The 26530-nt window shown below is 36.9% G+C and overlaps 1 protein-coding gene across 7 annotated transcripts in view; it reads left to right on the top strand.

Moving 5' to 3' along the window:
• Positions 1–26530, top strand: part of LOC149789180 (protein kinase C delta type-like) — a 227101-nt gene that overhangs the window by 85332 nt on the left and 115239 nt on the right. The window lies entirely within an intron of this gene.

The raw sequence follows: 26530 nt of genomic DNA, 5'->3' as shown, positions 1-26530 counted from the left end.
ACCTGATGGCTCCATAGTGGTCATACTTTATATGGCATCAACTTTAGCTCGCATTTAATTTGATGCCTGATGACAACACTTACATTGCAAAGTTTAATATTTGAGCTCGAGATATTATATTGACTCAATATATTCAAAAATCAATTTACTAACTTATATATAAATACCAGAATAGATAGACAATAGACCAGACAGACACATGGACAGACCTGCAAAGGTTCATTTTATCACCTTGTTCTGCTGATGTTTTCATGGATGTATTGCTAAAATAGGCATATTTTTAGTCTTACCTCTACATTCATTAGACAGCTACAAGAAGAAATCATTATCTGCCTAATTGACCAAGGGCAAATGAGAAATACATATTGTTATAAAAAAAAGTATTGATATATTTCTTCCATATTCAGATGTGTTAATAAATATTTTTGAAAGTAAAATGCATTCACTGTACATTAAAATGAGTTCAGATTACAGATATTATTTAAGCTACATATCTCGGAATAGTTTGAAATCCTTTAGAAGCAGTTTTATATGTGTGTGATTTTGGCTGCTGGAGACCTACAGTTTACATACAATTTCAGATATGATAATTGTGTGGAGTCTGAGCTGTTTCTAACTACCGGTAAAACAAATATAACAACAATATTAACAACAGATTTTCAGGTTTGATGTCATACAGATGTTACAACATTGATTCATCAGCATGCCATAGCAAGGTCAGCATTGATTGCTAACATTACATAGCAAGGTGACAGAAGTTTGTCAGTGAATATCTAACAAGGTTTGCAGTTTTGCAGTCATAGATGGGCGCTTCCTTGCAAAATTAATGCTATTTCTGCCATGGATATAATTCCTGATGTGTAATGTGTATCAGCTGTGAAAACCACAAATAGCATTGAGCCAGATGACTTTTGTTGAAAGATATGCAGATCCAGGATCCTTTATCATAAAACTATACTTGCCATTTTGAGTCAGAAATGTTTCTTCATAATTCAAGTAAGAAACGCTATTCTAGACATAGAAATCTTGTTTTAAATTTAAGGCATCTTTGTTATAAAACTAGACTTTGGATTTTGAGTAAGAAATGCTACTTGACACTGAAATCTTAATCAGAATTTACAAAGCAAGTTTTGGATTGGATTGATATTTTTGAGTAAGATTTGGAGTCCAGTAAAGTTTTATGATTGAAGGTGCTAGATAAGGCTCTGTGCTGTTTGTTTTGTGAGTTCCATTACCAGGAAATGGAGTCTGAGGTTGTATTGGTACCAGATGGGTCTGGGTTTGTGGTATTTGAGTAACTGTGACCCCATTGGGATAGTATGTATGGGACATTGTATACAAGCAGATGTGAGTTTATACTGGTCACAGATGGGTGTGTGTTTGAGTAGCTAAGCCTATGACCCCATTGAGATAGTATGTATGGGACATTTTATACACTCAGATCTGAATTTGGTCACAAATGGGTGTGTGTGTCATTTGAACGACTATGAACTTAGTTGGATAGTACATGTATGGTACATATCATGCAGACAGATAAAAGTTTATACTGGTCACAGATGGATAGATGTTATATGAGTAGCTATGACCTCATTGGGATAGTATTACCATAAAAGCATATCTTTAATAGCTTTAATACATTTCCTGTCACTTTTACTTTGCTTGCTTTTTCTTGGACAAAATTAATTACCCTCATCAAGATTAGAAACTTCCATCCTTCCATTAGACAGAAATTTCCAGAATGTCTAGAACAGAAAGAACAAAAACCCACTCTGGCCTTCATCTTGTAGGCCCTTGCACAGCAATTATCTGATTTTCTTGGATACCATTGTTCACATCATTTGTATTTAAATTGCTCTCGGAAAAATTGCCTTTTTCTAGTATTCCTAAATGCTTCTGGCATTCTGATCAGTTTTTCTGTATTATTCAAGTAATCATACACTCAGTCCTTGTAAATTGTGAGTCTGTAAAAGCACTCTTGTTAAATCTGAGGTATTTTTTGTGCTGTCTTATCTAGGAAGGCTTAATCCTATTATACCCTTCCTCTTCTTTGGTGATAAGTAACAGCTATTCCTGTTGGCATCCAATTTTATTATATCCATATCATCATCATCAATGTAACTTATTAATTGGATGGTTTTAGAGTATGTGTTGCCTTCCCCTTAACATCCAGAATTGCTGTGGCCTCATATCAGTATATATATGGTACATTTATTAATGTTCATCTGAGGTCTCACAACACTGTTCTTATCAGTATTTTTGTTATTGATTAAAGCTGTACCGATTAATCTGCCATACTCATAATCGGGCTGATTATTGGAACAATCGGCATAATTGGTATCGGCAGAAATAATCGGTGCTGATGTAAACAAATTTCCATAATATAAGTTTAATCATAACAGTCATCTTGACATGGCTTGAATTTTAAATCAGAATTAAATAGTGGAAATTAAGGAATAAACATTTGATTTGGGGGTTAATTGAAAGACAGTATATTCTTAAAAGTAAATACTTTTTAACATGCTTGCTGTAAACTACTGCTGATTGTCTGCTCACAACAAATTATCAGTTTCATGCATGCACTCATCTCAATCACAGTAGCCAACCAGCCAATGAGGCCTCATGTGGCTGTTGAACTTCCAGCATACACATTACAGGGATGGTTCTGGCTTTTATAAAGTTGTTGCCAAAAAAAAAAAAATCGCCAGTCTCAATATTTTGTTGCCAGTTTTCAAAAAATGTCACCACAATAAGTAGTGAATATTTTTCCAAGACTACTAATGTAATAGGCAATGAAAATTGAGAAAGATGGGATAATTATTTCTTTATTGACAACAAGCAATACAGCGATAATATTACAAAATAAATCATTACATGACTGTTTTCCAGTACGTCCATGGTCTTTGCATTGCGCATCACCATTAGTACATAGGTCTTATGGTTGTCACCTGAAATAAATGCATTATCAAATGTAAAATGTCTACTTTCCTTCAGTCTCTCTTATTTTAATAGAAACTATGATCAGGTATTAAGCAAATCTATATTATGTATATTATTTTCCAAATAATAGTTTTGTAAGAAACTTTATTTAGATAATAACATTTTAATACTAAAACTCTATGATCTTACTTTGCAATGTAAGATAAGTGATGTATAATGCGACCATCAATTTCACGCATTCAGGAATTAAATGCCCCCCCCCCCCCAGCTTTTATGGCTAGCTTCACAAAGTACATCTCCATCAACCAGGAGTTCAGAAATTTATTTTTCTGCACTTTACATGCTTTGCTTATTAGTGAACTGCTTCCTAAATCCCAGGAATGATCACTGAATGCTGTAGATTTTTTCTCTTCAAGCAAATTATGATCTCCATTCCCACCAATGAAACTTCCATGAGTCAACTTGACCTGGAATTACTGATTGATTATCATCATTAAATTTAAAAAAGGAATGAAGAAACCTATCACGAGCATATGTGCCCCAAAAAACTAATTCGGAATAAATATGTTATTTAGTAAAGAGATTTATTTGCATATACGAGTCAACAATAGAAATAAGCTGGGATATAAAATGGGGGAAGTGGTTATCACATGTATGGTAGCTTGAGACCACATTTGAACTGTTAACATAAATCCGCACCCGTTTTAGGTATTGTTAGTTATAACAAAAATAGGGCATGGTTTACTTGTCAATCAAATACTAGTGCTTTTACTAACTGTAGAACAGGCGGTTTCTTGAAATAATCGGTCTCATAATCGGTATTGGCAATTTTAATAATCGGCTATACTCGGTATCGGCATAATCAGCAAAAAGTGACATCGGTACAGTTTTATTATTGATTTCAGTTTCAGGAACTTTACAGGAAAACTAAAATGTTGCAGAGCATGAGGAAGTGTTTGCATAAAATGTCCTATGCCCCCCCACTCCACCTGTCTTTTGTGTATGAACTGTTCAAGCATATATGTTTTGTTGCTCATGGTCTGACAAGGTTTGAGGCCTTGCCAAATGTCAGTGCATTTAAGGGGAGGAAGAAAGGTCCTTCTAGTTTCCTTGATCCCTGGACTGCATGGGATCCTTATCTGAGTCCCGAGGGACTTGAAAGAAGATGACTCTTTGATTCGGGGGTGTGTGTGTGATCTTTCTGATTTTTATGGGCTCAGTCCTTAATTTCTGGAAAATGATAGGGCCATACAATCCCAGAAAGTTGATCTGCCAAGATCCATTGCTGGGTAAGGTTCATTTGAATGCCCCTCCCAAGGGAAGATAGCTCCAGAATAGAGTGAGTGTGGCCCCCAGTTCAGGCATGAGCAGCACCCTCTCAAGGCCCTTAGCCCAGTGAAAGTGATGAGCAGATCATGCCACCCTGACAAGGGAGAGTTGCAGTCACAATCAGAAAGTCTTGAGGAGGACTCATTCACTTGATTCGAGTTTCCTGACAGTTCTTTTCTGGTGGCCAGGTGCTAGGTACCAGTGAGCTTTGATCACCACTCATTATTACCCCATTATTGGTATGAGTACATGGGTCGGGTTAATACTAATCCACCTGCATTATCTTTATGTTACTCATCAACTCTTTTATGGAACAGGGAGTTGACACATATGTGCATCTGATCATATGTTCCCTCTTTATCACTATGAGATATGGGGGCATCCATGTCTTAACCTCATAGCAGTACCACATTGTCTGCTTGTGTGTAGTCCAAGAAAAACGGGGGTGGGGGTGTTGGTCTTAATTCCTTAGACAATTGAGGAAGGACATGAAGTGTTCTCATCCTCCTGGAAAGTCTATTACTGAATGTGGTCCTGTCACTCCTCATGAAGAGTTTCAGTACAAGGATGTCCCTACTTCCAGGTACCCACCCAGTCAACAGAGAAATGTTGGGATGGAATGTCCAGCACAGGACAAGGATACCTTTTCGGGAGACTCTTAGGAGTTGCATCACATCCAGGTCTTCTGCTCCAGAGTGCTCTCACAAAGGTGTTCGAGGGGCCCAGAGTTTGCTAGGCAACAGAAGAGGTGGTTTTACCCCCTCCAAGTTGAGACTGCTGGATTTGGCAGCCAGCTAGCAAGTGTACTTTCCAGTTTGGCCATTGAATTTTCTCCCTTGAATGTTGAGATGTTGCAAGTAGGGATTTAGACAAGGATGTGGTCTCACCTTCCAATTAAGACTATGGAGGTGCTTGAACTTGAGACAAGGATGCTTATCACCACAGTCTCGCTTGATGATTATTTTTTAGGCATCCTCCTTAAATCCTCTGAAGGATTGTACTCACATGCTTACTGGAGGCAGCTGCTAAGATGTAGAGGAATGCTTTATCTACGACCATGGTGCTAACGGCAGAGTCACTCCACCTTTGTAAGGATGTTTCTCTGGACATTTCAATGATCTTAATAGAACACAGTAAGAATCTTCTTAGGGCTGCCCCTTTGGAGGCAGTGATGCTCTTTATAGGCCTCGTTCCCTCCATGGTTTCTTTTGACCTGAGACCAGCAATGCTTGATTCTCACATCTGCTCATGGAATGTCAAAACTGACCAGAATGCACATCCTGACAGCCCGCCCGGGCCTTGTGCTAAATTCTTTTGGACTAAGCAGCCTCAACATTCCAAGAAGGAATCTTTAATGGTGCAAGATTTTGTCATGATCAGTGTGACATGTAACCATTAAGATTGACGTGTGGGTTAGACTTATCATAAATTGGTAGCTTGCAATAGTTACCTCTCTTGTTTGGAGGCAAGAATGGATTTTAATTAGGACCTGCTAGGATAATGGTTCAACAGATATGTCAGTGTAGGGTTAAGTCGAGAGATAAGCCAGAGAAAAATTTTGGGAAATTTTGGGACCATTTTAAATAATTGTCATAAAATGATATTTTCCAGAATAGTTATTAATCAAGGCAGACTAGAGAGAATTATTCTGACTTTGATGGGAGTGCTAAAATTTAGGTAGTTAGAGAAAGTTAATCCTGATTGGCTAAACTAAACGATGGTGTTTATGTTCCCAGACAAAATCCATTGTTTTAAGTAATCTTAAGAGAAAGTCATCTAAATGTCTTGTTCAGTTTCATTTGTTTATGTAATTAAGTTGTTATATTTTACATATGGGGGCTTGTGTTGTTCTCTTTTATATCTTTGCTTATATCTCTTTTACTCCATCCATTACTTTCATATTATATTTTATTGTTTGCTTGATCTGGGCAGTAACACCACAATCCCAATTCAAACTTCCTTCTCACCCGTCTTTACCTGGATGAGGTGGCTATAGGGGCTTAAAGAGGGAAGTTGCAGTTGCAGGCCCCTCCATCTTTCATAATAGGGGGTGAGAGGTGGGCTCAAGGGACTAGCTGCTTTTTCTGTCATGCATCTGTTTTCCTGGGATCCATATGGATGCATAGCTATCCCTTTTTTCAAAGGTTTAGTTGGGCATCAACTTCAAGGGAGATGCATGGGTCCTTTCAGTTCTGAGGAAGGGCTTCCAGGATTGTTTTCAAGATCTACCTCCTCCATCAAGGACCCCATCCTTTTTCCACAGTCAAAACTGTGTTAGGGCACAGTAGATGGGGTGAGAAACAACCAGTGTCCAGCCTTCTGCTCCCATTTTTTCTTGGCTTTTAAAAGGAAGCAGAAAATTCAGGCTTATTATCTCTCATTCTGCCTTATACATGTTTCTTCAGGAGGAACCATTCAGTTGGAGACCACTGTTTCAGTCAGGAATATTGTAAGCCTGGCTTGGCTGAGTAGCCACCATAGACTTTCAGAATTGTATCTTCACATTCCACTTTTTCCTTCTCACCGGAAATATCCCACCTTTACCAATCCCTCCTAGGGACCACTTCATTGGCCTGGTGGTTAGAGCGTCCACCTTGGATGTGGGAGGTTGCGGGTTCAACACCTGGCTGAGTTGTACCAAAGACTTATAAAAATGGTAACAACAGCTGCCTCGCTAGGCGTTCAGCTTTAAGAGGTTAGTATTAGGACTGGTTGGCGTAATGTCAGGATGTGAGTGGGTGGGACATCATGCTACATGTCTGCGGCATGATGCCCCAGTGCTAGACATCACTATAAACTGCCACACTGCAGACATCATAGCGATATGACTGAAAAATTGTTAAAGCGTCATTAAAAATATAAATCACCAATCCCTCCTAAGGACCTTGAATATCCTTTGCAGACCTGGTTCCATCAGGAAGACTTTGCTTGTGCGCTCTATAGTTTCTGCTTTTGGCACACCGGAGACCGGCTTTGGATCCTCGGCAGTAAGCTCAGATTTCTCTGGGACCAGATTTTCATCAGCACCCAAGTTGGTGGGCCAATTGGGACTGGTTTTTACCCAGATCATACTCTTATTAGATTTGTGTTTTTACACTCGGAGCCAAAATGGGCTACTTATTGAGGGTTTGTGATCCCAGGAAGAAGCTAACCTTCACATAACAATTCGGAAATGTGGGTGGTATTCATAGCTCTAAGGGGTGCACACCTCAAGAGACAAGGAGGAAGACATGCTTCTTGTCTCTGCATGGAAGTTTGGAACCTTCTTTTGTTCACCATATTTGGGACAAGAAATTTATTTAGACAGGAGAGGTTAGGTAGTCCTCATGAAGTGGTTTCTGCATCAGTTCATAGCAGAATTCCTGCTTAGATTGTGGTGGAAACCCTTAGTAAACTTGTTCACGATGAGATGGAACAACAAGCTTCTATTCTATATCTCCCCAGTATATGATCAGAGGGTTTAGGCAGTGGACACCTTCAGATTTTGTGTCAGATTGATTTTGCCTTCCTACCCAGCAGAATGTTTCTGCAAGTGCTGCACAAAGTATAAATGTACAATGCTCAGCTCAGTCTGATAACCCCACTGTGACCCCAATGATTATGATTCAGCAGTCTGCTTGACTCATTGGTAGACCTACCCAGGGCATTGCCTCACTGGAGGAACCTGCTGATGTAGCACAAGGGATATCGTCACTGCAGCTCATAGATTCTCCACCTTCACACTTGGTGCATCTCAAGCAGTCAGTCTGCCAGGACTAGTTTTCCAGCTATGTTGCCAACTACATCCATGTTAAGAGGCAGTTCACATCTAAGTCTATGATGCAAAGTGGAGAATCTTTTGTGATTGGTGTAATAGGAAGTGCATTGATCCTGGTCATTAATCTTCGTACAGTTGCGGACTTTTTTATCTTCCTGGTAGAGAAAGTTCAGTCTCTACTATTATGGGCTATAGGCCAGCCCTGTTTAACATGCTCAAGTTCTCTCGAAGTGTCAGCCATTGGCTTCAATCTTCATTTCTCCAGTCTTATTAAGTATTTTGAGCTGCAGAGAAGTGTTTCATGACCACTAATATCTAGATGGAATTTTCTGTGCTGTATGGGTTTTGTCAAATCCTCTTTACAAACTATTGGATGAAGCTCTATTCAGTAACATTACCCTTAAAATGGTCTTCACGCTGTCCTTGGCATCTGTGGGGCAAATGAATGAGATTTATGCTCTGTGTATTGAAAATAGTTACTTTCAAGTCAATGGTAATTAGGAGTTTGTTTCTCTCCTTTATAAGCTGGGTTTGTTTGCAAGAAAAAACGCTTCTTTCTGCAGCTCCATTCCCAGTCTATATCTATTGTCACAGCTGCATCTGCACTGGGACTTCTATGCACAATACAGGCTTTTTGGTGCTGTTTTTTGGAGGGTCGTGTAGGAAGCATCTTTTTCTACCTATTAAGGGGTCTGCTAATATTTTGGCAGCCACCATGTCCTTGTTAACAAGGGAGCTTATCAGTCCCTCACTCAGAGGGATCATACCTTGATTGGAGCTGATAGTGGTTCTGCTTATTGCCAGTTATTAAATTATTGACCTGGTGAGAGGACTGTGTAACTGTTGAACTGGTGTTGTGGGGGGGGGTAAGAGAAAGAGGGCTGAAGGGATGCTTAACATGATTATGGGAAAGCTTTATCCACCGATTTAAATGAAGACTGAAGTGAGCTTCTTAATTACAACATTTCTACAGTTCTACCGATTTTGTTCACAATGTCCCTGTTTTGTTAATTAAAGATGGGGATCCAATTCATGCAGTAAAACATGATATTCATGGATTGATACAGTTTGCATTGATTATAATTAGACTGGGTTGTGGGAACTGCATTGAAATGAGTTCACAACATTGTCTTTTGAATGCAGCAATAGGGTCCTGTACAGGTCGATTGATTCTTGAAAATTGTCAGCATAATAATACATGGAGCGGTGTAATATTTACACTATATATGCCATAAAGTATGCAAGAAGGAGAGATTGATCAAGCGACAATGAATGGAGTGCATTGCAAGTAAATTAGAGCAGGATTTAACTGAAGAAGGGAAACCAAAGCAGGGTACAGACAATGTTGTGACTGATTTGAAGGCAGAATGTAAGAATCCACTCTTAATTTATCCACCAAATCATCTTTAGGGTGTTTTAAGGAGGTTTTCTGTTTGTTCTTCATGGTTCATTGACTATTTTAACTTTTCATACTCAAAGCCACATGCAGTAGATAGATCAGAAAGAGTACAAGGAAGTTTTAGTGGAAATAACCAGAATACTGTAGTTTTCTGTACTGATCGAATGCATTAATTCTACATGTAAGCTTCCACAAATCTTTTGGAATCTATTATTTACCAGTAGTAAAAACTGGTTTATTTCTGGAAAAGTAATTTTCATGCTGTTCAGCTTTATTATGAACTTAATCATTGGAGGCAGAACTTTTCTAATCAGATGTAAACTGTACACTTTGTCAGTATACCACTCTTCCCTGGTATATATGTATATTGTTTAATGGCACATCAACACAGTGCTAGCTATATAGTACCAAGTAAGCTTAGGGATATCTAAAATGGCATACAAAAGAAAAATAAAGGCAAAAAGAATCAAATGCACAAAAATAAAGGCAAAAAAACTTTAAAATACAAAATAGTCCATATATAAATCTAACACTGTTAAAAGGTTAAAGACTTTCACACCATCAGCATTATTGTGGGACACATTCCATATCAAAAAGGTTTCCTCCCTTAATCAGCTCTTGTGACATGCATGAGGGTGCATCAGGCCTATTCTACATCCTCAAGCTCACAGTAAAAAAAAAAATTAACCTACCTCATTGGACACCATATTACAATAAATCGCTCACAAAGTAGACTTATTATCAGACAGGTACAATTCTAGGTAAATATTTGTCTTGTTGTAAACATGGGCAATGGGCTTATTAACAATGGGCTTGTCATTGGATACATTTGGTATAGTAGAGCAACTTATCACATGTGACAAGATTCATAAATATCTTTTTAATTTCATCGTTAATCTCTTTTTAAAGGACACTTGTATATAAAAGACAGCATGCTGTGTTCCGTTTAGTATTCATTACAGAGAGGTTTCCATGTACTAGTTGTGTAAATATAGGACATCGATCCTGTCTGGCAATTTTGAGCTCTACTAGCCATGGACCAGAAGTCTCAACTTATGGGATGATCTGTAGTCTGTAGAACTGTGCAGTATTATCAGTATACTGGTTTACCAGAGTATTTTTTTTTCTGGTTCCAACGTTGTGGCTGAATGGGATGGTGTGAAAGATATTCAGACCAAATCAGCTTCAGAATATTTTTGATTTTAAAAAAATGAACAGAAGAACAAACCCCAAATTTCATTTGTTTAGTTATTTACTTGCATTTTTTAATGTATCAAGTACATATATTCCTTAGTAAGACCAAGGATTGTCCAAAGAATTCTCAGGATAGCAGTTGTTTTCCATCTGAATTTTCTTAATATCTCAAAAACATTAAATATTTTCTTGTTTCTTAAGAGTGTTTTATATTTAATGTCCCTGTCTGATAAATATCTTCCTGGGTGTTGGCATCCCATTCAGAGTTTCCCTGCCTATCGTTACAACAGCGTACAAGTAAATTACAGTCATTTGTGTCAACACTTCTTGTTTGTATCAACAAGCTCTCTGATGTTAGCCCAATGTCTTAATAAATATGTTGTCTGCTATAGTGCCCACTGAATCATCCCAATTTTGTTAAAGATTTTGGAATACAACTTGTGCAACAATTAACATACATATAGCAAATCATCTAATATAAGATGTGGGGAATGTGAATTCTTGTGAGCAGAGATGGGTTTTCAAGACTTTTTTCCTTCAAATAATGGATATAATATGGTGTTAATCTTGTAAAAGTCTGAACAAATTTTTTCTTTTACAGTGATTGACAGTCAGAAATATAAAATGCTCCAGGACCCTGTTCCAGAGCATTAAATTGTGTGTCCCAAATGTAATGCTTTATACTGTCATACACAATTTTTTTTATGGTACACAGCATTATTTATATCATCCATTTGACCATTAGCATAAATTTGCTATGACTACTCCACACTAAAATGACTTGGAGGATTGTCATGAAATTTTACAAACAAATTCACTCCTTGGTCTGCTTGGTCCAGCAGTGACCATCCTGAAAATCTTTTTATTGCTACTTCTTCTAAATGGATGGTCATATAGGCGAGGGGTTTTCACTAAAGGAATGTATGATGTCTAATTGGTCCTTAATGAAAGCTGTACCCATCTGACATCCAGTATGGCCACCACAGCAGCCATATTGAAAATCTTATCATTACTATTCCTGTACAGTAAGTTGTTGTTGTTCTAGGGTTTAACACCATTTTTCAGCACAAGATAGGCTATACATGGCGGCCAATATAACTGGTGGAGGAAGAACCCTGGAAAATCCAGGGAAGAACCACCGACCCACGAAAAGCTACTGGCAGGCTTTCCCACGTACCCACGCTAGCCTAGCCTTGGACTCGAACCCTCGCAGACAGAGGTGAGATGGCAGTGATCCGGAACGGTGAGCGCTTTAGACCACTTGGCCACTCGGGGCCCCTGTACAGTAAGTAATATTGCCACAAAATTTTCACAAGAAGACTTCCTATGATGTCCAGAATTTATTTTTTGTAATTCCTGCTGAAAGGAAATGGTTGTATCGACATAGGTTTTTAGGTTTTTACCAAATGACTTCTTATGTAGTCTAAGTGGTCCTAAATGAAAATGGTGCTACTCGGGCATCCAGTATGATTGCCACAGTGGCCATCTTTAAAAATTTTTATTATCACTACTCTTAAATGGTCATATCAGCATGGGGTATTCACTGAAAGAATTCTTATATCTAGTTGGTTGTAAATGAAAATGGTGTGAAACTGACTTCCAGTATGGTCACTACAAAGGCCATCTTGAAAATCTTGCTATGGTTACTTCTGCTTGATGGCGGATGATGTTGTGTTTTCACAATGACCTCTTACAACATATAGTTGGTCCTACATGGAAATGGTGCCAATTTGATATCCAATTAGGTCAGCATGACAGCAGTCTTTAAAAACTTGTTATAATCTTGTTTCTCTAAAACAGGAAGTCACATCAACATTGGTGTTACGACTCTATAGGGGGCCCTGAGTGGCTGAGTGGTCTAAAGCGCTTACTGTTACGGATCATTGCCATCTCACCTCTGTGTTGGTTCGAGTCTCAGGTTCGGCCAATGTGGGTATGTGAGAAAGCTTGCCAGTAGCTTCTCATGGGTCAGTGGTTCTTTCCTGGGTTTTCCTGGGTTCTTCCTCCACCATTAATACTGGCTGCCATGTATAGCCTATCGTGTGCTGAAAAATGGCGTTAAACCCTACAACAACAACAACGACTCTATCGTTATAAAATTAGTAACAGAAAGAAGCAAAACCATCATGCTTTGTAAAATGTAACAAATTATTAATTATCAAAGTTAAAAATCAAAATGTGATAGGAAGTAACAATATTATGATGTGAATCCAAAATAATCCTGAAAATTATGAAAATCTAGAAGAATGAGAAGTTCTGTATAAATTTCGAAACCAGAAATGTACTGTGTCACCAAGAATCATATCAAAATGGTGTTGTCCATAACTCCTTTGAATAATTCACTTTAGCTCCAGAATAATGTTATAGTCCAAATAATGAGCTCTTTCTATCTCCACTGAACAGTCCATCTTAAATAATATTTAAGTACAATGAAATGAGGATGACTCCAATATATCAGAATGAAACAAATTGCTCATTTCTTTCCTAATACAGTGATGGATCTTACTACTTAGTTTACCTCAAACTTTGCCTATTCATGTGACCTAGCCCAACCAATGGGAAGTTACCGAATTCTTATAGAACTGTCCATACCCCATCAGCCAATGAGAAATTAATCCAAAGGCATTATATTAAGTGTTTATTATCATGAAGATTATTATTAGTAATTGTCAACACATACGCAAACATCTGCGTGTATTTTTAGATCCAATGTAATTTAATTTTCCTTTCTTAACAGACCCTGCCATGTAAGTGAAATCTAACTAAAGATTTATCTGTACAGTTAACATCCATGAATAAAAATTGCAAAAATTAGATATAAATCATGTGCTGGGATGTACAAAAGCTATAGATATACATATCATTTGGGTTTCCACTAGGAGACTTATGTCTCATGGATCCTAAATGATGCCTTGTTGGTCCTTATTGAAAATGGTACCAATCTGACATCCACAGGAACTGATTTGAAAATCTTTTTATGGTTGAACAAATATCAGAGATGGTTAAAAAGGTAATAATGGTCTTGACTTGAATTCCTGGAAATTCTTTTCAACTAGTTAAGTCAGTTCCTTTTAGGTAGCTTTTGTCGGAATGGTACAGTAGTGCACATGTTTCTCCTTGATGGACTCTTATTTGGTAGTTGTTGTTGAATCATAATTACTGCTCTGGATTACTGATCATTTAAGAATACCAATCATATGTGGTTTGTCATGTGCAAAGGCTTGCCAGATCACTCTGTACCAATCATATGTGGTTTGTCATATGCAAAGGCTTGTCAGATCACTCTGTACCAATCATGTGTGGTTTGTCATGTGCAAAGGCTTGCCAGATCACTCTGTACCAATCATATGTGGTTTGTCATGTGCAAAGGCTTGCCAGATCACTCTGGAATGACTTTAATCTCTCAGGTTTGAAGTCATCTCACATGTTGCGGCAAATGCTTGCACAAATCAAACCATTTTGATTCTTATATTTGTCAGGGGTGTAACCATATAAATTTTCTGATTTACACACAAGAACTGTGGAGGGTGATTGAGGTCACCTAAACATTTATATACTTGCATTTTGCTTTTGTCTGAATTATGCATATGCATCTAGCTGCATGACTCCTTGTGTGGTTTCTTGAACATTCTTCACATAATGGGATTGCTGGATTATAGCACAATGGCGAATTTAGTGCTTGCTGTATTAATAATGATGGAAATAATAATTGCAACAATCCTTTCCAAGGGCATTTAAAAGACAATAAAATGTGGATATACTCTGCATTCTTATTCATTACTATGCAAAACTAGCCTGCAAATGCATTCACCTACATCAGGGGTGGGCAAACTACAGCCCGCGGTCCGCATGCAACCCGCCAAGGGCTTTCATGCGGCCTGCCATGGGTTTTCATGTGGCATAGGAACAAGTCATTAATCGAAATGACTCTGTTTATGTTACTCTGTTTATCATATAAATGTGCTTCTTTTGAAGTTTAAGTTTTCAAATATTAACAACATATTAACAACTGAAAATGAATTAGATGTTATTTAGAAAAACCTTTTGTTTTTGCTATTTCAAATATTAATTATTTGACTTAATGAACTATGCGGGCCACGACAAGGTGTAAATTTGTGTATGCAGCACTTGCTTTGGAAAGTTTGCCCACCTCTGACCTACATGTATACCCATATATGGAATACATAGTGCAAGCTGTCCTATCAGTAAATGAAAGCCTAAGGCATCACAGTGGTAAAATGGGTTCTAGTTACTGAGTGAAATAATAGCTCCATTTTGGATAATAATTAGAATTAATGTGCAGTTATGCCACAGTGGAACCATCACTTAAACAATGGAGATTCATTCCTTTGATTTTAGATAATCATTATAACTAACATATAATTATCCAGCCATGGAGCCAAGTGATTGCTCCATTCTTAATTAACATCATTACCAGCATGAGTACTTGGAGCCAAGTGATTGCTCCATTCTTAATTAACATTATGACCAGCATGTGTACTTGGAGACTGAGATGGGTTCGGGTGGTGAGTGTGTTCGTAGTGACATTTAAATTCAGCTACTGTTCTTACTCCATTTGTTTCTTTGGCAGCAGAGACTAATTTGTGTATGTGTATGACAGAAAGATAGATAGGGTATGTTCTCATTTATAATTTTTGCTGTCTCATCGTTGCCTTGTGTGCAGGCAGGAATCACCCAAGGGCCTTAGAATGTAGAAGGACACAAACAAAACATAATTAGATTCGCCTTGAAAATATGAACTTGACATCATACATGCACATTTTGTCCATTGGCTGAAATGGATACAGTGCAGTGTTATGCCATAAAGTTACTTCATTGCCAGTGTTTTCAATAGAATCCCTTAATTACATATCAAGTGGAGCAATATCAATCTCAACACCAGAAGAGTCTGTTTGGGTATCAGGGTGTTCATTAAAGACAGCAAAAGTCTGTTCTGTTGCCCAGGGAAATTTGACATGTTCTTATCACTTGGCCTTTGATTTATTTCTCAAATGCTCCAAAACACAATCAAGTTACTGTCAGCATTATTATCTTCTAGCTTGTCCCTGCCATTATTATGGCAGATGATTCACGATTTACTGTGTAGCAACAATATACATCACAAAGCAAATGGAAATCTATCATTGGGAACAGTTGTTGTAGCCTTCCTTCATATATAATTTACAGCATTATTGTTCTTATTTGCCAGCACCTGGAACCAGTTGGATTTCAATTTAGAATGCTAAAGATAGATGCTGTAATCAGCTGATTCATTTATAATTCAAGCAACACAGAAGTGGAAGGAAAACAAATTTGACAACAATTTCTTTAAATTGTAGTTTACTTGCACAATGCTAAAACAATGCATTTAAGAAGGATTGATTCTTACCTAAATCACATATTCAGGGGGATGTCCCAAAGTTTGTACAAGATCACATGTAGATAAATACCATGAAATTAAGCAGGCCCAACATCTTTTAAGATGAAATAAATATGAAATTATTTGGAATGAAACTGTTGTGCAGAAATTGTTTTTAGCAAAGTAATCTAGGCGAATGATCAGTTATTATAAAAAGAAAGTTTGTTTCCAGACAAAAGTTTGCAGGCATTTTTCTAATATTTTTGTATTATATAACCTTGTGGAATTTCTCAGCTACGGTAATCACGCCTGTATCATAGGTGTAATAGACAACATCAGCTTTCATGCACAGAGAGCTCAAATATTGCGGCAGTGGTTAAAACATGAATTAATGAATTTTTTGGAAAATATTATTATTTACTGCTGAACTCACATTTGTACCTGGACAGGTTTGGAAATTTTATTTAAACTGAGTAACTTTGTTACAAGGAGGTTAAAATAAAAGACAAAATTGTTGCAAAATCTAATTTATAAAAATGTATGCAATACAAATATAAAGGAATCAAAGGATATAATTGTTAAGATACAATGTCCAAATTTTTCCATATATACTACGCTTTTAACAAGTATAGGACCCCACTCTGAACTTTATGGTGTAATGGGCGTGATGGAAAACATACTGCCTCCATTAGTTGATTGTTCTGACATGCACTTTATTCTACATAATGGAGCCTGCATGGAGGAGTAAAATAATGAAGTGGTGACCGAAATAAAGCAATAAGACCGGTATAGGCGTGCATGCTTACTGTGGTACAGTGTGAAATAGATTTACCATATTTAACTGAACACAAACACACCGTGTGTACCCCTTTGTAGCAGTGAATAAGTTACATGAGATGTCAGAAACTGCACCAGGTCAGTATCTGCAATGTTTGAAATGCTAAATACAGTGAACAGTGGCCCACTTACAATTTTGCTTGAAATCATAATAAACCAGAATAAATGGAATAAACCCCTATTTGTGAGTGCAGTATGCAGCAGTATGTGCAAATCTCTGGTCTCAACAGTTGTGCAATTACCATATTAATGGAATGATAAAACCCATATAGTAAACCTACCTCCATTTTTCAAAATGTTAGCAGATATTTACTAAGGATGTTGGATATTAGACCTGCTCCCAAATTTTTGGGATTTTTTTTTAGGTTTGACTTTATGGTCTTGTACAGGCAGATACAGAGACAGGGAAGTTGCTTAGCAGTTAAAGAACGTAAGTCTCATAACCAATGGTTGTGTGTTTGATACCTGCTTAGGCCATGGTAAAATTACTTTTTAACTTTTCTTGCACATGATATAGCCAATAATTTGTTTAATGCTTTGCTAAAACCACCTTGCCCCTAACATGCATCAACACTTGTGGCATAGCATTATAATTTTTATGAGTGTAACCATGTTAAAGCCCTAATGCCACAGTTGCATGCAAGAAGTCATATATGCCAAATCATCTGAATAATACTGAATCTAAAAAGACATTGATTCTAAACATTGGTGGGTTTCATTTTAATCGATATGATATTGATGTTTGATCAAATTATGAGCCATGTGATTTCTCCTTCAAACTGAGAAACCTGCCATCGGAGTTTCTACTTTTACACTAATATGTGTCTTGAATGTAATATATATCCATCCTACAAGTTTTTTTAAATGGAAGTAAAGTTGAATTGTCATGTCACAAAGGCATAATCGAAACTGAAATTAATCAACTCTTTAAATACTGCAGCTTTTTTTGGTAGGTCCATTTAAAGTGTTTTTTCAGACTTGCATTTATAATGTTGGTTGAATTACACACAAGAACACTGTTCATAGATTTTGTAATGAAAGCATAATGCATGGATGACTCTGAGGTTATTTTCAGTACTTTATCTAAGGAGATATTAGAGTTTTAAATGGCTGTACTACGCGAAAATTTAAAAAGTTTCTTCATTTTTGACATGAAATTGGGGGGGGGGTATGGATTTTTACTGGAAAAACGCCACTAACCCTCTTCAGATTCACATTTTAATTTATTGTCTCCAAAATAATCAATATAGTGTATAACCTAAATTTGTTCAGTTAACTTTTTTGAATCCAGTAATCTGTTTAAACATGCTATAATTGATTACAGTTCATTTAAATTTAAATTGTTTTCTGTTTTGGAGTTATGAAATTTCTTAGTGGTGACAATAAAGGAGACAGATTTGTCGTGGACGATCAGGAATTTGACTTCACTTTATCATTTTCTGAGATAAAATATGATCAGTTGGAAACATAACATTTTTAGAAGTTAATTACATGAATGAAAATGTAAGTTTCAGAGAGTTTGAAATACGTTGCATTGTGAATGTAGCCTGTTTTGGGACCCCAGAGAACTCCTAAAGAAATCCTTGAGACAAAATGGATTGTTAGTTGTTTTCTGTCTCACTGATGCAAGTTGTATCTCAGAAAGAGACTTGGAGGTAGTCATTATGAGGTAGTCATTATAAGTGATAATTCCCAAAGTGGGTTACAGTGATTGTTTAATGAACATCTGGCCACAATAGACACTCATAAAAATACAAAAGAGGTTGTTTTGATTGTATGGAAAATGTTTATACAACAGCAGTTTTTTTTCATATTTTCCAGTATAAAATAATATGGTAGCACTAATTAGTACTGAATGACAAAAATTCCTTAGAGGCATTGTAGAAAAACCTCTATCTGCAGAGGGTTTGATAACAGTGGTTTGTATTGGTGCTGCAGGGCTTACTTAGACCACTGAGGCAAGAAACATGTCCTAGTAATTGATTTCTGCTGACTGCCCAAGGGTGACTGGTTACTGGTAGAAAATATCTTTTCTAAATTAGAAACTTGATTGAAGATTATGACTGATCACATGTTTTGCTGTATAAGTCTTTATTTGTCATCAGAATAGGCTGATAAATGGATTTGGTGTTAACCTGGGGATACCATTTAAATGCCAGACTTGGGTACAGATGCTAAACATTATCCAATAAAGGTCAGTTCACATAAGGAAATTTTCCTGGATTATGAATATTCCTAATTCATATGTATAGCTTATAGTCTTTTTCTTCAACCCCTGTGTACTGTACTTGCTTTTGTCGTATATCTAAGTGTAAACAGCATCACCCACAAACTGCTTTCACATAATGATCAGGCAGATCAGAGTCTGTTGTTTTTTTTTAATTGTAATTTTGAGTGAACAGTAGGTTAATTGTAATTTTGAATGAACAGTTGGTTAATTGTAATTTTGAGAGAACAGTAGGTTAATTGTAATTTTGAGTGAACAGTAGGTTAATTGTACTTTTGAATGAACAGTTGGTTAATTGTAATTTTGAATGAACAGTTGGTTAATTGTAATTTTGGGTGAACAGTAGGTTAATTGTAATTTTGAGTGAACAGTAGGTTAATTGTAATTTTGAATGAACAGTTGGTTAATTGTAATTTTGAGAGAACAGTTGGTTAATTGTAATTTTGAATGAACAGTAGGCTAATTGTAATTTTGAGAGAACAGTAGGTTAATTGTAATTTTGAGTGAACAGTAGGTTAATTGTAATTTTGAGTGAACAGTAGGTTAATTGTAATTTTGAATGAACAGTTGGTTAATTGTAATTTTGAGAGAACAGTAGGTTAATTGTAATTTTGAGAGAACAGTAGGTTAATTGTAATTTTGAATGAACAGTTGGTTAATTGTAATTTTGAATGAACAGTTGGTTAATTGTAATTTTGAGAGAACAGTTGGTTAATTGTAATTTTGAGAGAACAGTTGGTTAATTGTAATTTTGAGTGAACAGTAGGTTAATTGTAATTTTGAATGAACAGTAGGTTAATTGTAATTTTGAGAGAACAGTTGGTTAATTGTAATTTTGAGTGAACAGTAGGTTAATTGTAATTTTGAGAGAACAGTTGGTTAATTGTAATTTTGAGTGAACAGTAGGTTAATTGTAATTTTGAATGAACAGTAGGTTAATTGTAATTTTGAGAGAACAGTTGGTTAATTGTAATTTTGAGAGAACAGTTGGTTAATTGTAATTTTGAGAGAACAGTTGGTTAATTGTAATTTTGAGTGAACAGTAGGTTAATTGTAATTTTAAGTGAACAGTGGTTTGAATTGTAATTTTGAGTGAACAGTTTGTTTAAATTGCAATTTTGAGTGAACAGGATAAACCTTACAACTGGAAAGGTTTGCTTCCTTGCTCTGGATAATTGATGATCATTGGCAATTTCCCACTCTGAGCATAAAGGTCAAAGTTTTCAGCAATATCACATTGCGACTAATGTTGATGACGTGACTTATATGAGGAACACTTTTTACCGGTATATCAGAAGTCCTAGCTTGAGTGTTCCGACAACAAGGGATTACATATATCACAAATCATACAACCATTTAAAAGAACAAGTTAGACATGTGATGGACAAAGCAGAATATTCTTTTTTTTAAATGTGTGGTTTATCATATCGAATGTACTGATTTTGAGAATGACTACATTGGTGAAACAGTGTTAGAAAATAAGGAACAAGGAACACATCAGTAGAGAGTATGATCTCTCTCACTTGAGCTTTGTTGCAATTTAGGATATTCCATGGTTCCCAGTCAGACAAAGGTCATCACATCTGAGGACAATACATGGAAAAGGAAGTTGAATGAGGCAATACAACAGCAGAGGCAAACACTAAACAGAGATTAGGGGCTTGAATTACTACCCATCTATACCAGTCTTTTCATATCACATGACTATTGCAAGTCATGTGATCAGCATTAGTTGCTGATGAAGACAGTGAGATATTGCCAAAACTTTTGAACTCTTGAAGATATGTATGCACTCAATATGGGAAAATACCAATGATCAAGATCAACCTTGATCTGATAACACATTATATGACAGTACAGATTTTTGTCTTAGATGTTTGTATCCCATTAATGATATCCACCAGATATAGCAGCCAGGTGAATACCACAAAGGCAGTAGTGAGGTGAATACATGTAAAGGGGAATCCCACAAAGGCATTAGTGAGGTGAATACATGTAAAGGGGAATTCCACAAAGGCAGTAGTGAGGTGAATACATGTAAAGGGGAATCCCACAAAGGCAGTAGTGAGGTGAATACATGTATTAGGGAATCCCACAAAGGCAGTAGTGAGGTGAATGATATATCCAGATAAGCACATGTACAGGGGAATCCCGCTGCAACATGTTTCATTAAAAATAAAGTTCGGATATAACATGGTTGTGTCATGACTTGAGAATTTTTTGTCCTAGCTATTCCTTATTTCATGAAAATACTGAAAACATCAGTTAATCTGGCAATCAGATAAAAATAGAAACCTTAAAATTTCAACTTACAGATTGTAATGAATGTTCTAGATAGAAATGATTCCTTGAACATAAAGCTGTGTTAATCCCAATTGGCTGGCAGTAAAAAAATTACCATATGTTTCACTAGTCCAGTTTTGTTTGTCTCCAACCTCCTCAGGCACTCGTACACAAGTCATAAAAATGTTGATGATTCTCATGATTCTAATGTTTGTACATAATTTGGTTGGCAGTTGTGAACTCCAGTATTATTAATGGTGAAATCTAAAATAACTTTGGGTTATGTACCCATCTTAAACTCTGATAGAAATTGATTTTACAGACTCTACGACCTCAGATAAAGTAAAAGTCTCTTTGTAAAAGATAGCCAATTGTTGTGTACAGTTTTATCTTAACTGTAAAATAGCTTGTAAAACTATAAAAACAATACCATGTCCAGGTTTTGATAGACTTGTCCTGCACTTTAATTACTTTCAGGTCCTTGATACATTAATTTTTTTGGGTGTGACGTTTGCATGCATTGGGGTGGGGTTCTTCCAATATATATTAATTAAATTATGATGAAAGTTCCACCCTGGCTCGTGGGGTTAGAAAGTTAAATTAGTGACAAGGTAGATTTACAACTCTGAGCCCCCAGTCAGCAATGCCGATGGTTAAATTATAGAGAACACGAAGATGAATTCAATTAATAACAATTTCATAAATTCAATAATTTAAAACGATAAACTCTCAATCACCTGTCTTTCCCTCAACCAAGTGACAGCCTAATTCATCCCGTGATTTACAGTGTGAGTTCGATTTTCCCCCGTACTTGCGTCTACTCATCTCTTTCTTTCCCGCTAATTCCTTCCTTCCTTCCGTTCCTCCAACACCTCCTTTGACTCCGTTTCCCTCTCAACTATCTCCTCCTCCTCCAATTTCGCTACCAATTTCCTCTTCCTCCCTTCTCTCCCCTTTTCCTCCTAGACTTCAACTTCCCCTGACTTCCCTCCTTTCTTCTCCTTTCCTCCGTCTCTCTATCTGAGACTACGGAACCAAACTGTAACTGGTCTGTCCCTCAAAGTTTCCTGTGAAAAACCACAAGGTGTTAACATATGCTTTATCGAATCTCACCTCAGACTAGATCAACAATTAATCATCAGATAAGGCTATCACGGTTTCTGTCAGGCATGTGTACACATCAAAATTCCCACACACTTCTTGCAGGTAAACAATGGCATAATAACACGGTATCAGCGATTGTCATACAGACATCAATACATTGCATCACATCAGTATATACACATATATATTTAATCTCATTGTACTACAATCTGACAATAATCAGACGCATGTCTGTACATTACACAAATATTCAACAATGGCAAAATCTATTATCACATGAACACGTGTTAGTCTACTATAAAATACCCACATAGCAAATTACAATATTAACTCTTACGATGGCTAGCAAGCTATATAATTCTTTACAAATATCAACTCATTTCTTCAAAATATGCAAACATATTAACACCACAAAGTAATTCTTCGTACTGTGATTTTAGTAATAATAAAGTATACATACGATCTACAATTAAAAATGCAGTCGCATTCTGCAAAGACCAAACAACTAGCTCACTGACCTTATTTGAAGCTGTCTGTACTTAGAATTTCCTGTTCTAAGATATTCCCGCCAATAACGAATGGCTATTCGGAGTTACGCTAACCTCCTCTGGGTAATTTCTCTTAGCGAACTAATTCTTGCTGGAAGATGCGGAGATATTCTACCCAAATCAGGGTCTCTCCCCATCTCGATTCGGATTGGGTGGCGCTGTGACCCTGTCCAGTCGTCTTAGCGGCCAGTTCAACCTGGCTGTCTGTCTGCAGGGAGAAAAGTTAAGACACTTCCACTTCTTCGTGCAACTTCTTTTGATCTGGACAAATGTTTCCACATCTAGGTGATAATTGGCTATCTGGCGGCCTCGCAGCTCCTAGGTCTGGCTCTCCACTTCTAGCCACGGAAATCTTACGTAATGGATTAGTGGTAGCCTGCGGCAATGTTTAACATCAAACAATGGCTTGTCAGAATTACCTTGATTATACATGTTTCAAACTGGGCTACTCTGGGTCGGGGTAAAGGTGACATTGGGAAAATGGAATATTCTGTAACTTAGTCTTTTGTTCAAAACATGAAGCAAATGTTTGATTTTGCTGCTCTTCACAAAATCTAAATACCTAGCAATCAGAAAATTGTCCTGTCTGGATTTTTAAAGGATAAGTATTGTAAGATAGAGATTTTTGTAGATTTTTTTTTAAGAACCAGAAAATAGGCACCTATCCCAGGTAGAACTATTTCCAGATCTTACACATTCCCACTTCATAAGCTTATTCTAGAAAATTTGTACCAGTTCGTTCAACTTTGTTTTTTTCCGAGGCTTGACCTTTTAATCTTTTTTAAGGAGGATAAATTCTTTGCAATAGCCAAGAGTAAAATTTGCTATTGATTGATGTGTCTTTTGGGCTGATAGAATTGGTTGTTGAAGATTTATTGGTGTGGAATTTCATTGGTAGCAGCTGGACTTAGATGTTTGTTTATTAAAAAAGGGAAAGACTGCTAATGAATTCCCATGGTGGTCAGCATACATGTATGCAAGGTTCAGCTGCATTTGTTTATTCAGGTTTTGTCTATTTAATAATAAAGTTGCACAGAATTATTGGTTGGATTTGGCTTAGTTTTCTGTTTTACACCAACATAGGTTGCTTAGTGTCAAGGTTATTTTGAGTTGATTGCTTTGACAATGGACACACCACAGTAAGCTGACTAGGCTGATCCAATAATAGGATTTGAACTCAAATCTTCTGATTACAAATCTGGCACACTAACCACTGAGCCTCTGTGGCTACTAGATCCATTTGTGCCTTCTTAGGACATGCAGTATGGGATATCAGGCCTATTCTTCATCCTTAAGTCTGTAGAGGGGTTGCTGCCAATACAATCCCCAACATTAATCAGTACCAAATATACTCGCTTATATAATGAGTCCAACTGCAAACTGCACAGACCCAGATCTGCCACTGCATAATGCACTGGCAGATCTGGGTCTGTGCAGTTAATTAGACATAATCAGTAGAACAGAAAGAATATAGACCCTGAGTTGCAGGCACATTATACTACGGCAGATCAGGACTTGACTTATAAGCCATTATATATGGTATTGCACATGCTTATTCTGGCTTTGTCTAAATCTTGCTGAGTGGTATAGAAAGAAAATTCTTGTGTTGTGTCCTTAAGACAGCTTCGAAAGAATGAGTAGAATCGCTAGAAATGCCATTAAAGTCGGTTTCAAATCAGTTTCATTCCACCATAAAAAAGCAAGCAGAAGCACAGCTTAAGATGTGAAGCAAAAGAATTAGCCATGTTGTAATCTCTTACCATTATCTACAGCTAATAAAAAATCCACATAAATATAACTCGTATTGTCACAGTCTGTCATTAAATACAAACAACAAAAAGAAAATAGATGATGATAGGACAACACTTTAATGCAGTTTTCCAGACAGGTAAAGCAGTATTTCTTTTATCCAGTAGCAGGTGGGAGAGTAGAATTTTGGTATAAATATTAATAATACTAATAGTAATTAATCGAGTACAAATGTTTTTCCTTGATAATATGTGCATGAATTATTCTCTTTTAGTAATAGAAAGAACAGTATTCCATTATATACCTACCAGCATCAGCTATAAAATCTGTTCACAAATTATAAACTTGAAGAAGATAGGCTTTGCTGGAAAATATCAAATTTCTTACAATAGTTTCTTATAGTACCAGAACAATATTGATGACTGATGGCAGTCATGATGGACTGCAGCTAATGTTCTGGTTGCATTGCATATGCAATGAGAGGTTCTTGCTTTCAAATTGCACATTGAACTATAATGATCATTTTGTGCCGAAATCCATTGAAAATCCTTGTACACCCTAATCAGAAGAAACTTTATCTAGTTATGGATAAGATCTCTTATGGCCATCACTGTATTGGAAGACTGGAATTATGGTTTTCAATAAAAAATAGCAAAAATGCTGGTGAAAGCTCATCTTGTGCATACCTTATATCAGAACCTGGAATCAGCTGTTAGCACTTCATATGGTCCGGTGCCAATCAGCTGTTAGCACTTAATATGGTCCAGTACCAATCAGCTGTTAGCACTTCATATGGTCCAGTACCAATGAGCTGTTAGCACTTAATATGGTCCAGTACCAATGAGCTGTTAGCACTTCATATGGTCTAGTACCAATCAGCTGTTAGCACTTCATATGGTCCAGTACCAATAGCACTTAATATGGCCTAGTACCAATCAGCTGATAGCACTTAATATGGTCCAGTACCAATGAGCTGTTAGCACTTCATATGGTCCAGTACCAATAAGTTGTTAGCACTTAGTATGGTCCAGTACCAATGGGCTGTTAGCACTTCATATGGTCCAGTACCAATGAGCTGTTAGCACTTAATATGGTCTAGTACCAATCAGCTGTTAGCATTTCATATGGTCCAGTACCAATCAGCTGTTAGGACTTCATAATTGGTCCAGTACCAATGAGCTGTTAGCACTTAGTATGGTCCAGTACCAATTAGCTGTTAGCACTTAATATGGTCCAGTATCAATCAGATGTTGGCACTTCATATGATCCAGTACCAATTAGCTGTTAGCACTTCATATGGTCAAGTACCAATCAGCTGTTAGCATTTCATATGGTCCAGTACCAAAACTCATATGAGATCAAAGGCAAACTTAATTGCATTCCAATGAGGGGACCCGAGTGGCTGAGTGGTCTAAAGCGCTCTCCGTTACGGATCACTGCCATCTCACCTCTGTCTGCGTGGGTTCAAGTCTCGGATTCAGCCAATGTGGGTATGTGAGACAGCTTGCAGGTAGCTTCTCGTGGGTCAGTGGTTCTTTCCGGGGTTTTTCCTGGGTTCTTCCTCCACCATTAATGCTTGCCGCCATGCATAGCCTATCGTGTGCTGAAAAATGGCATTAAACCCTACAACAACAACATTCCAATGTTGTACATTCATAATAATATACCAGACGCATGAAATAAGAATTTTGTTTCCTTTCTAGGAATTTTATTTTGTATGCAATTTATCCACTGAATCCAATTTCTGTATATGTGACTAGGAAAGTTTTAATGTGAAAGTGTTGTTAACCCACTGTACCCAAGTTAT

This window comes from Sinohyriopsis cumingii, chromosome 11 (assembly GCF_028554795.1).
Source record: "Sinohyriopsis cumingii isolate HCF-2022 chromosome 11, ASM2855479v2, whole genome shotgun sequence".
Lineage (NCBI taxonomy): Eukaryota > Metazoa > Mollusca > Bivalvia > Unionida > Unionidae > Sinohyriopsis > Sinohyriopsis cumingii.
The sequence above is the reverse complement of the archived record's forward strand: the minus strand, read 5'-3'. Positions and strand labels throughout refer to the sequence as shown.